The sequence below is a fragment of the Syngnathus floridae genome, chromosome 17, assembly GCF_059516105.1.
Source record: "Syngnathus floridae isolate MCC-2025c chromosome 17, RoL_Sflo_1.0, whole genome shotgun sequence".
Lineage (NCBI taxonomy): Eukaryota > Metazoa > Chordata > Actinopteri > Syngnathiformes > Syngnathidae > Syngnathus > Syngnathus floridae.
The window spans coordinates 6,403,540-6,417,081 of record NC_142429.1 but is presented as its reverse complement, the minus strand read 5'-3'; the positions used below and the strand labels follow the sequence as shown (position 1 = coordinate 6,417,081).

The window sequence follows — 13,542 nt, the reverse complement described above, 5'->3', positions numbered from 1 at the left end:
GTCCTCTACAAAAAGAAAATCTCTGGTCGCTAGCGTGTCTCCTTGTTGACTCATTATGGGAAAATGATGGGGACTCCAATGCAGTGGAAAGGATTTGTTGTCTTTGTTCTGGCCCAGAACGTTCGGCGGCAGAACAAACACTCAAAGCTCTGCCTAATATGGGTCAGGGTATCGGCGCTAAATCCCCCAAAGCATTGGGCCGCACGTCTCGCACACACCTCCTAGGCGACGAGCGCAACGCAATCACCTGCTTGAATGCGAAAAGGTCGAGTCTCGACTTTGACAAAGGCCAAAGTCACTTTTCACTCTCCTCCAATTTCCGATGCTGTCTTCCTCTTTCCACTCTGAGCAATCAGTTGCATCGCCTCGACAAGTATTACTTCAAGTCTCACTATAGGGCACCGAGATCCGTCTTTTTAGAAAAAAAAATCTCTAACAGCGAGGAATTTTTTTCTTTATTTATTGGTTGTATCTATATTGAATTGATCTGTAATATCAATCAACTGTTCAATAATTTGTCCGGCAGCATTGATGTCACAAGGGTACTGCTAACAAAACATTGACTCCGCACAGCTGCACGGCGCTGCATTATTTCCAGTCTATAAACCGCCTTGGCCGAAAGAGACGGAAACAGGTGTTGGCATGAAAAGTCTCCGGGGGGGATGAACGTCCAGTGTACCTGCAGCTTCTCCACTACCACCCCCCCTCCCCTCAGCCTTTTACCAGCCAGTACTTGTGTTCGGGCCACTGGATTCCTCACGGGACGAAAAAGAAAAAAAAAAGATCTCTTCTCTCCGTCTGTCTCCCTCGAGCTGTAGATGTTGCGGCGCCACGGGGGAACAGCGAGACCAAGAGTGAGCCTTCCACAGCAAATTATGTACATTTAAATGAAGCGTTTCCTTGAGTCTGCTCGGCTCAGCGCTGAGAAAAGAGTTCAGACGGAACGGAGCTGGAACAGGAGGTTAAGAGGCTGTGTGTGTGTGTGTGAGGAATACTCTGAGTGGGAGTGTAAAACTTGAGTAGACCCCAGGCCCTCGCTTAGCCTTAATAGCTGGCTGTCCACCTCCTTCTGCATTTTCACTCTCGTAGATGCTGATGATGGAAACGTTCAGCTTTCTTTCGGATCTATTTCTTCTTCTCATCAACTGTGAGCAGGAAGTGATGTGACAGGAAGTCCTGCAGGTTTGCATTGCATGTCGACGTGCACAGGCGGGATAGGAACAAGTTTGAGTAAACACCTGTGGCTCCACTTCAGACTGGCACAATGCATCACAGAGGCCTGTTACATTATTTACCCACAGAACCCGGTTTGGGTGTCCGCTTGCCATTCATCATCCGGGAGAAATCCCCGCCAAATCTGATGAATAAGTAAGCCGGTTCCTGCACTGCTGCCACACACTTCCTGTCCTTTTCACTGCCAGGGAGACAAAGAGCAGCGGAGAGATGCGATCGCCGTGCCGACTGCACATAAATCAGAAGAAGCCCCCCCCACTCACTTAAAAAGAAAAAAAACATCGTCCTTTAGTTGCCGCCGGAACCCGCAAAGTGCGGTGCAAGTCGTTAAAGATGCGATAAGAAGAGCTGAGAAATGAAATGTGCCCCATGAGAGATTACGATGCTTTTTTTTTTTTTATTCACACATTCACAAAAGTCTCCATCATCAATAATAAAGCCATTGAGCTCAGGTTAGACAAATAGGGATCTCCTCATCCTTATTCAGTTAATGTTTCCCAATCTGTGTACTGGACAAATTTACCAGTTTCACCTAATTGGTTCACATATGTTCATTTCTCTTTTTAGGGACAGACAAGCGCTTCCATTTAATGGTACTGTACATATTTGAATTGTTAATTCATTTTCTGACATTTTTTTTTTCTTGGTGGTGCGCCGGTTGTTCCTTAAAAGAGAGCAAACTAATTAAACACACAGGCGGCAGATGCCGTTTGACCTCCTGAACGGACGCTCACCTATGTCCTTGTCTCTCTGCTTCTCCGAATAAAAAGCCAATTAAGTAGAACTTTAGATGAAAACTAATAATGCAGTCGTAATTTCCACAGGCAGGACGAGGTTATCACTTTTTGTTACCGTTTATAATTCTCATTCAAAATGGATTCCCGCGAAGGATAATGGAGGCAGATTTGTTTTTAATTTATAAACGGCTGGTTCTCAGGAAGTATGGTCCAGGAGTCACAAATTTACCATTTGAAGTATTCCCATCGGGATTGTAAGCAACTTTTTGGCGCACTAATACCAACAAGACTCTAAGCTGCAGAAGTAGCCTGGATGAAATATTTGCTGTGGCCGGCGGGAGACAAATCTATGCTCGGCTTTCAGGAAAATAGTGTCTATGCGGCATTATCTTTTGTAGGCAGAGACCAAAGTCTCCCAGGGACCAATTGAGAAAGCGTCTTCCATCCCAGGGCTTTGTGTGCTAATTACAAGGGTCACAAAGACTGATGGCTTAACAGGGGAGGTCACAAGTTGAGGTTAGGACTGTCCGAAGACGTCTTACAACCCCGGTGAAAATTCCCCTATGGAATGCGTCTCGGCTGACGAGGAAAATCAAATCAGTGAGCTGCCAGAGGGATAACCGCTGACACGGGCAGGATTTCTAGGGTACACAGAGGTCAGGTGAAGGGTGACCTCTCACTATATATGTTGACTCATGAGAGTACGATCCTTGCGCTGCTCCTTCCCAGCTCGGTAAGGAGGCGAGCGAGGGCCCCCAAGTGTTATCCCCCTCCCCGTCATGAGGCCGCTCAATTAAAGCCTCACACATTGATTCTGACATCGACCCAGAAGGACTTTCTCCGTGGGATGTCATACTTCTCAAAGGGAAACGACGCAGAGTTCTGAACGTGTTCACAAAGCGGGAAGCGAAAGCACATTTTGCTAACTTGTGAGCTCAACTAGCGGCTAAAGTCAAGATGCAACAAGATGTTAATGACAGCCTGAGAGGATCCTCAAAAACTAAACTCGGATCGCATTCAGTATTGCGATACTTTCTGACGATATTGAAAAACACCAAAGCGGCCAACAACATAGAAACATAGCTAGCTCACTAGCTTGCTAGCTAACGACGGGCGTAATTAAGCCTATCCCAGTTCTCTGCAAATGTCTTCAGCATTTATTTTCCAACACATATAATGAATTTAGAAACAAATTTCTGAATTCACTTTACAGGATCTTGAATAATTTATCTGGACAAGCTAACAGGCTACAACAAACCAGAAAAGATTTACCAGAGTTGAATTGCTCTGTCCAAAACAACTGCACTAAATTGGGAAACCTACAAGAGATCAGATGCCAGTATGAACACAACATAACCTTTTCTCTGAGAAACATGAATGACATTTTTCCTCGCAGTCAAAAAGCATTTCCTATTTTTTCAATCACTGGGAAATAAATGCGGCTAGGCAAAACTAACGTGCACTCATCTTCTCTCTCCAATTACATGGTGAAATTTTCTTAGCCGGGTTATGCAAATTGTCTCCAGCAGGATCTCACCACACACACACAGACACACACACACACTGCCGACGTACAGTCACTCGTGCGTGACGTATAAATGGGACTTGCTATTCATCATCTCAAAGAGCACGTATTAAACCTTTAACAAGCCACGCGACCTCTCGCGCCCGATGAATAAGCCAATTAGTCTTTAAATGAGACGGCGGAAAATCGTCCATTTTGGTGTAAAAATCGGGTTGGTGTGTCAACGGACTGGAAGCGCTTAACATATTTTAAAAAACAGCATAGATATTCAATTTATAGCTCTATTTACTGTATCGCATCAAGACAACCATTAATCACAGAAAGCAGCGTTGGTTTCACTACATACATCTAAAGAGCAGCTGGATGATGGAGCGTGACGATTATTCGTCACCGCTGCGACCGAGCTTGTGCATGACCCGCCCCCTCACCCAAAGGCCGTCTGGGTAACCTCGACCTACCTCGCCTCTCCGCGGGCAGCTGTTGTGAAAGCACCGCCACTGCCGGAGCATCTATTTCGGAAGCGGACCTTGATCTTCCGCGACTTCACTTTTTGGCCCCAGCTCGGTGATCAGATGTGGCCCCGTGTGGACATCTCGACCCCGAGTGTTAGCGTCGAGGGGTCAGAGCTGTTGTCGTTGATGAAGAGAGTGACGATATACGAATGATAAAGAGCCAAGAATGAATCAAAAGACATTCCGAACTCGAAACTATTTTGGGTCCTGATGATTTGTGAGATCTCAAATCTCCAAAAAGTTACTTGTCAAAAGAAAAATAAATACAGGCCTTCACTGTTGCTTGTTTACAACCCACTTGTGATGTTTAGACCATAAAGCAACCAAATTGATAGCTTTGCATTCAAGCTTCTTCCACTCCACTCCAAAAGGAAATTAAGATATCCTCATAAAAACAGATATTTATCTTGTGCTGGAGATATTAATACAACACTTTCCTTCTTGATTAAAACTTTTTGTGATTACACTTGACCTGTCTAATATTTAATAACAACTTTATCAATGCTCTCTGATGTGATATAGTTTCACACCACTGGGGGCACCAGTGAGTCACTGCAAAAGGTGAAAATTTGAAATGGAATTTTGGTGTGAAAAACTGAAGATTTTATTTGAAGGCCTTATCACCCAGCCCAAGCGTCAACAATACTGTTCTCTTATTTTATGAGTCCTGTGCCAAGATATAACGCAAACACACACACACACACACACACACACACACACACGAGGAAACTTGAGCGTTATTGCAGAGCTCCCATCCTCCACAGGCAGATAATTACAGTGTTAGTGATGGGGTGAAGATGAGGGTGGGGAGTTGGACAGATCGAGGGAAGTGGGGGTTAGAGGGCGTTGAGTATCACTATGATTCATCAACACACACACACACACACACACGAGGCAACATGCTCACTCCGCCCCCCCCCACAGACTCCCGCCGGTAGTTTGGCAACTGGCCCGAGAGTGACAAGGTGACACCGGCTCTTTTTCTTCTCTCTCCATGTGCTGCAATCAAACGCTGAGTTTTCTCTGAGCCGCCAACCGGTAGGAGGATGGGCCAAACAAGCGCCAACGTCGGACATAAATCATTCGCTTGTTGACAAGCGCTGACAAATGTTGATTGCTTTCCGCTTATCCTCAAACACCTCGTTTCATTGTCCGTGTCGGCGCTATAAACAATGAGTGGCGTCGAAGCGTATGGAGACTTATGGGTACGTATAAATGCAGCCGTGAAACAATGTTTTCTGAGACGATTTTAGCCAGCAATGTGTCGTGCGTGTATCAATCTTGTCAAGCGTGCCACAATGCTGTTATTATGTAAAACATGAGATAAATGGTCTCAGGCTCTTATTATATATGGCGCTGCAGAATTTTTGATACGTCTTCGGGTTAGCTTGATATTCACCGTACAAACACAGGCATGTATTCTTTATCAACTGCGAAGAACGACTAATACTACTGCCGTACTGAGAAGCCGATCGACGAGCTGAGAGAATTTGTATTTACTTTATAACATGTCATTAAGTTATCAATTCACCTCTTAATGGGTTTTTAAAAATATATATTTTTGTAATTTTTTTAAAATCTTGGGCAGGGGGTAGCAATTTTTGGGGCTCCACTGTATTGCCGTCCACCTAATGACTCACACTAACGTAGCCACACAAGTGTCACGGCGGCCATGAATTGTTTCGAGCTTGACCTCTCACTGAACTTCAATTTGCCTTTCGACAGCCACTGCGAATTCATGTCGCGAATGAAGAACGATCCGATCATGTCACCGCGAGACGATCATTCATATGACATAGTGGCGCCTCGCTTACGTCGGAACATATACATATTTCAGCATCAATGAGGATACGCGTCAAATGACATTAGAAGAAAATGAATTGCTGCCTGCGTATGTGATTTACACTCGACAAAGATATACACAAATGCCTACAAGCCTTAATGTACAGAAATAGGAGCGCCATACTGCGAGAGTGGTGACTTCATTTCATCCTGATCATCCTGAGTTGCAAATCGGCAACACGATTCATCGCAATCAGTAAACACTCACTGCAAATAAAGTTTTCCAAGAGGTGAGGATGAAAGCATACTCATACATAATGTTCATACAGAAAATAATACCCTCAAAATATGTCAGTCCAATGGTTCCAAGTCTATCCTCATGTGGGTAAACAGAAGCCTGATAAGCTTCACAAACGGTTCTGATTATTCAAGGAGGATAAAGAATATATGCCTGTGAGTATTTTTATGCTCAAGACTGGCTCATATCAAGGTAGCACTGTATTAGTAATGACGCACTACTGTGACTCAAAACAAAGCCTGTACATTTTTTAAAGGCTTCAGGAAAAAAAAGTGTCGGAAATACTGGCTAATATAGAGAAAAGTCTCTTGCCTCGGCTCAATTTATTCAAATAAGCGATGAAGTTATGCAATGAAATCTCTATGTGGAGGAGGACATGTCTAACTGTGGTATTTAATAGGCTAAATACCATGTAAGTGGTCGCCTGCCTCGAAATGTCAGCTCCACAGTTCACCCGACAATCTGTGTGTGTGCTTGTAACGGGAGAGATTCTATGGCTTGCGCAACACACAAGACAGGTGGCGGAGCTAATGGACGGCTAAACACCATTTGGATCTTTTACCTCGTGACCTCATCGCATCTGCTGCAAGATACAATCTTTTAGATACAGTTATTGCCTTTACACACAGCTCACCATGAATGTGTGCGTGTGTGTGTTTGAGTTCCTGAAAAGCTCAAACTGAGCCAACCACTTAATTCCTACTCAGACACATCCAGCAACAAAGGGTCAAAGCCTCTCTGAAGCTCAGATTCCACAGCCGCAGTTACGCAGTGCAGAGACATTCAAAGCAGTGGGAGGCCAACGTGGAGAAAACACACACACACAAACTTGAGGCTCAATTTACACGTAACACACACGTAAACACAAGCCTGCAATGAAAGCTTTATGTTGCGTTCACACACAAAAACACACACGCACACACAATGCATGTATAAGCGCAAATCGTTATCAAAGTGAAAGGAGGGACGGGCGGCATTGTTTCAGAGTGCGAAAAAAAATGAAGCCCAGATGGTAATTTTCTTTATAATTAATACACATACCCTGCAGTCTTGCTGTCAAAGCGGCAAGACAAGTGCTTTCGTGTGGGCACAAAGTAAATGTGCACAGGCAACGGGAGGTGCTGTAACAGTTAGCCAACAGGGGATGTTCACACCCGGGTGCATCTGGAAAGGTGTTATCTCGCACCTTATCCCGTTCGAGGACGCTGGATGGCTGGGTTCATCATTAGCCATTCGCACAGAGCAGCCTCTCAGCGTGCGAGCCGCCTCTCTGCCGCCACCGCCGCCATCCCGGCGCATGGTGACACAGCGTGCGGCCGGGTAACATGTCATGTGGCCGTGCGCCTCCGTTTGTCGCGGGAAGCAGGTGCTGATTACTAAGGATGCTCGCCCAGTGCGCCCCGCCGTGCCACACTCAGGTGTGGGATGATCATGATGTCACAGCGGGCACCTCACTCCAAATGTGGTGACGGAGGAAGGTGGCTAATTGCTAACGTAGCTTACGGGAACTTTGTTTAGCATTGGACGGCAATCATAACTCAAGTGTAGACTGGGTCGGCCGCAGTACTGATTTAATGCTGAAGTACCAAAGCGCCTTTTTGGGGGGGGGGCAAGGTACAGGCAGCTTGTTGCAAGTGGCCCCAGTTGGGCTTTTGCTCGGCTCCACTGCACATTCAGCAGCCGGTACCAAGGGTTATTGTTGCAGCGTAGTCGGCCGTGACCGAGGGAGTCTCACTCTGCAGAGAGTCCAGATGAAGCTATCCATGGTAAGCCTTTCTGTCACTAAGGAAGAACACAGGTAGGTGGGCAGCCATTGTCCCTTGGGAGGGCAGCACCTGTAGCTTTGAAGAGTCTCAGGTCTCCATGGACTGAGAGGATACGAGTTGAGGGTGGAGATGAGTTAGAAGGAGAAACCAAAAAACTCCTCCACACAAAGACATCAAAACAATTGTTGATGTGTTTTGTGGTGATTTTATGTCAAGTGGCATAACTGTAGTTCTGGAGGTTCATGCTCGTTATTCACGAGAGGAGGATTTATGTGGCACGACTCCCGGCGGCGGACCGAGAGTGAGGGGGTCCATTTTCGTTTTAATCAGTCGGCTTGTTGGTTCAGTTGGCTCGGCGCGCTCCACAAACAAAACCAAATGGCGCTTTCATGTGGCGGCTGGAGGTAGAAATGAGACAAGGAACATATAGAGAAGCAGTTTGGGAAATCACCGTTTCAATAAGCTGAGTAAATAATAAAAGTGATGAAATGAAAAGCTGTCGGAGAGGGACGGTCTTTAAAACGAGCTCGTAACTTGTGCGACAGACACAACAGGAACAGGAAGAAGATCTCACCTCTGACTATTTTCCCCACGTCTATTTCAATTAGTCACCTCGGTCGATAACGGAGCCGCAACGGATCCGCGAATGACGCGTTTCGAGTCACAACGAAGACAAACTGACTCTGAAAAAAATCAATGCCGTCTGACAATGTCTAGAACTGATAAAAGTTTCATCATAGCTCCCCCGAGAGTGGCTCGGTTCAGAACACCCGGTGTCAACATGCAAACCTCGCAACAACATTTTAAAAGCACGGCAGCTTCACACCTCGCTTTTAATTGGGGAAACATCAAGTCCTCTCACGTGAAAGCGCTCTGACATTTGGTCCAGATTACTGTCTCACTTGAAGGCTTTCCCATTAGCTAAAGCATGTCTCTCCATCGCTTCAAATTCTCTCTGTCACTTAGCGATGCCTCTGCATGTCAGGAATGCCCTTTTACCAGTAAACTGCGCTGGGAACTCAAAAAGAAATTTGAAACAATGAATGTTAGATTACACAAAAACGCCCGTAGTGTTTGTATCTAACTACAGTTAATGTCTTCTAAACTATCCTGTGCCTTGGTTCAGTTTGTCAAGCACATCCTTTGTGCAACCATCCTCAACGTTTGTTTCCTCAAAGAGTTCTAGACCTTCACTTCAGTTCTTCAGATACACCCCAACACTATCCTGAATCCTCATCAAGTCAACTTCTAACTCATTTTTAGCCTTGCTAGGTTTCTCTTCAAACTAACCTCCTCAGTTTGCTGCTCTGCAGTGATGTGAGACTCTCGTAGTAGTTGTCGCGGTTGGCCCGAGGCTAACCAACCATCAAGAGCAATTTCTTCATCAACGGTCATGCTCAATTGGCCGGAAAAGTTGCTGACTTTTACAAGGTACAACAAGGTTTATCGGTCCATTCCAAAGTAATTTGATGCAAGCACAACACACGGTGTGAGTTGTCTCGTTTAAAGGTCTGTGAAGTAACTGCGACTATAACACAGGAGGGCCGAGGACATGCGGGAGCTATAAACACGTGGGAATAATAACAGATCTACAGAGCAACATGAAGACATCTATAGAGGTTTCAAATAAAAGACACTGAATGGGAAGACCTTGAGCTTATTGTCCAAGCTCATTTGTTTCATATCTAACCTATTGAATGAAATAGCTGAACATACTTTCATCACACACATTCAGTCCCGCCCCCGTGAATAAACAAATCCACGGTTCTATATATTTTCAAAAACAGCTCGATAAATCCACCCACCCCGCTCATCATGTCAAGGGTTTGAAACAACCTGACTTGAGGACCTTGAACAGAGTGAGGCTGATGGATGAGGCTGACGGAGACCGAGGACCGGCCGGACAGTTGACCGACAGTTGTTGACCTCTCGGAGACTTCCTTTAGTTTTACACTTGTTGTTTGTTCCTACAAAGTCAAAGTAACAAGACATCGACAAGCGTGTACTGTAGAGCCTCAGCGCAACCTCCTTGTGACATATTGACAAATAATCCAATGAGGTCACCAAGCAAGTGTCAGAATTATGGTCTATCTCGGTAAAGCATACAAAATATCCTATTATTTATTATCGACTGCGATATGTTCCATCTCACCAATGAGGATAAGAGCTTTAGGAAATGGATAGATGGAAATCGTTGAAATGAAAAGCTCCTAATAAACGTCAGCCAGAACATTTCCTTGGCATTATCTGCTGACCCGTGCATAACTCCCCCGCCCCCCCAGACATTAGCCCATAATGTAGCGTTCGTCTCCTTTCACCGGGGTGGGATAAGGACCACGCTGGAGTGAACATCACATTGCTTTTAGGGAGTTAAAGAGCCTCCCATGGTCAGATAAAAGGTCTTGCCTCGTATATATCTAAGGAGAGGGGGGGAGGGGACGTGAAGGGAGAGTCAAGCAGAAATACTGTGAATCTGAAATTCGTTGGACTGCTTTCGTGCTAATGAGTTTAACGCGGGTGTGAAAGCGTGCATGCTTTTCCGTCACGTAGAAGACGACGGGAGCAGGACCTGGCGTCTGTTGAACGTGCCTGCGGATGCGAGCTGCGTCTCATGTCATTAGCCCGCCAATTAGGAACTCGTCAGCTAACAGACCGCCAGCCCGCACGCTACCTCAACCTCTTGCCTTTAAGAGTGGCAGACTGCCACCATTACAACCGGCAGCAAGTTGGAAGTGGAGGCAAAGGAGGGATTTGCGAGAGCGCACGTTCCCCGCCAGCCAATAACCTCGTTTTACTCTGACTGGAAGCCAACGCGAGACACTGCACACAGGCGTGCCTGACCTCCGATTTTCAGCTCTAAAAACTACGGAACCTCCAATGTTGAACACATTTTTAATCAACTTTAGAGCCAGTTTTCACCTTACGGGAAATTCTGGAAAGATATAAAACAAGAAGTAACGAACATAATTGATACCTATTTCATTTGCAGAATACTGTATATACGTGTTGAGATTGTGACTAAGTGTTAAATGCCAAGCAAATGTTTCGACTCAATCTCCAAGGCAACGGCGCTTCTACCGTCTGCTGCCGACGACAACGCAGAAGACAGAAATAGTGCTCAAAAAATGCCCGGCTGATCTTTCAGCGCGCGTTGGTGACAGTTAGCATCGCGATCGAACGGCGTGGGAGAAATGATGGATAACCGCCGCATTAGCTCAGGGGGGCAATAAACCTAAGACGAGCGCGGCCCAACTAAATACAGACGGTGCTGTAAATAACAAATGTGAGTAGGTGGGTTGCAAAAGTAAATACATAACAAGCGTCCATTTGACTCGTAGCGCTCAGATACCACCCGGGGGTTTTATGAGGACCCCCAGGTGACCCCTGAACTGAAGTAAAAACAGCAAAACTTTTACAGGCGGAGAAAGGGTTGGGGGGGGGGGGGGGGGTGATGGCGTCAGTCGACCCTTTAATTGGATGCAAGTGACATTTGCAGAGCAGCGTTTCGTAGCGCCAGTGTCAGCGCGGAGGCTGTCGCGAAGACGCGCCGCCGACTCAGGAGACGCCACGTTCCTCCTCGGTACACAGTCACACTCGAGCTCACAAAAAAAAAAAAAAAACACGGGTGCACACACAAACAAGTTTCATCTAATGGCCAACTTGTGGATCCAAATCAACATGTGTGAACCGCCTCCTGGATTGCAAAATCCTTCTTGACTGTGACACCACTGTCACCAAAGCTAATGACTCAATTAAAACGAGTGTTAGATGATCTACTTCCAAAAAATGATTTTTGAAGATAAAATGTAAATCCTTCTTCTACGGATGAGAAATAATATAGACAAATTAGGCTCAAATTTTCCCTACCATCGTAATCATTTCTAATTGTGCATTTTTTTGATCACCTGTCATTCAATCATTATGAAATATATCATGCCTATTGTATACAGTTATGGTTATTGTCATCAAGTGTGACTTGTGTGAATGTGTGTGTGTGTGCAGCTGAGGCTGTATGATTAGATCAAGACTGCACAGCAGCTGCAAGCGACACTTGGATCTAATAAAGCCCAGCGCAGAGGCTCAGTGTGTTTTCTTCAGGCACGCGGTGTAGCAGGGCGTGTATAATACTTTCTCTACCAACGCCAAATGTCGGCACGCTGTGATCCCTCATCACCCCGAATAGCATTTTCAGCCATGGGAAAAAGTGGAGTGGTAATAGTGACTTAAGTCACGGTCCAGCTGTATTTTTTATTTAAAACAACCGCATTACCTCTGTTACTTTAAGCTAGCATACAATGGTAAACGCTATAGGCAGACAGGCTAACAATTAGCATCCACGGTGTGTGGCGGTGTTGTTACGATGGAAGCAGAGAATATTCAAACACAAACAACGAAGCAACAGATGTAGACCTATAACAACTGAGACGAATTTGCTTCGTCCTCTGCGAAGATCAACTAATATTACTGCCGTACTGAGAAGCCAAGAGAACTTTTTTTACTTTTCTATTGTGAGTTTGAATTTTTTTACAGTTATGTTTTCACTTGCAACTAAAGAACAGTTTAAATTTGCATTTGTGCAGCGATAAAAGCAAATATCCTTCTTTCCACAATATCTATTTGTTTGGCGTCGAGTTTTTTTCCTGGCTCTGTGCTCTCAAGGACGCTTTGACATGGCAAATAGAGACATCGCCATTGTCCTCATTGCATCACCCCTCCTCCTCCCTCTCTCCCCACCCTTTGTTGTTGTCTGCGACTGATTATCAATACAACACCTCCAATACCAGCACGCCTCCTCGAAGCTACTTGCTTTTGACACTCGTAGACGGCGAATCATTTAGGATCAAAAGGAAGGCGGATGCGCTTCGGTGCCAACAACATACTGAAGATAACTGAAGATGGAGAAATTAGGAAGTTTGAGATTAAAAAATGCTTATAGACTTTTCCATCATCAAAAAGCATTCCGCCAAGGGCTCTGATGTTGTACTTTGAACTTTGGTGACACCATTTGGCTGGCAACCACTTGAAGGTATACACCGCCTCTTGAGCTAAGTCACCCGAGATAGACTTCATCTCACCCAAGTCCCTAATGAGGACAAGCACTTCACAAAATGGATTGACAGATTTGCTAGCATTGAGCGAGGCAGACAACGGCTGACAAACAGCATTTTTCTCACCCGCAAGATGGACGGACGGGAGGCTTCCTGACATTTACTCAAGGCGGAGTTGATCCTGAAAATTGACATGTCACGACGGCTCATTGTCACTCGTCGCAGGACTATTTTTAAGTCGCACGCATCAATGATAGATTTTCAAAAGTTGGACGGAACAAGACACAAGTTACGTTTGACAAAAACAATCATATAAAACAGCTAGCGTCTGAGCTAATCTAGCTTCATTTCCTGTAATAGCACATCAAATGGATACCTCCTGAAGAGGTATTCTCCTGCAGGTAGGAGTTGATCTGCACCCAGAGAAAAGTGCATCCTCTCCACAAGGCCCTGTGACATGGACAACTGCTGAAGGGCTGTCCCCAACAATCACATCTTCCCAAAGAAGGCCCAGGCCCGGGAAGTGAACAGCCACAAAGGGCAAGCGCCTAAAAATAATTACCAAGCCTGTAGAGATGCCCCCGCCCGACCAGTACGGTAGCCATGAGTGATCATCATCAAGGCGTCGGGAGGAACTGGAA

The 13,542-nt window shown here is 45.5% G+C and overlaps 1 long non-coding RNA gene across 1 annotated transcript in view; it reads right to left on the bottom strand.

Moving 5' to 3' along the window:
* Positions 1-473: 473 nt before the first annotated feature.
* The window catches only part of LOC148383979 (uncharacterized), a 34,817-nt gene continuing 21,748 nt past the window's right edge, over positions 474-13,542 (bottom strand). Inside the window, exon 4 of the long non-coding RNA XR_015853560.1 lies at positions 474-1,414. This is a non-coding gene — a long non-coding RNA (uncharacterized LOC148383979). The remainder of the gene's footprint in view (positions 1,415-13,542) is intronic.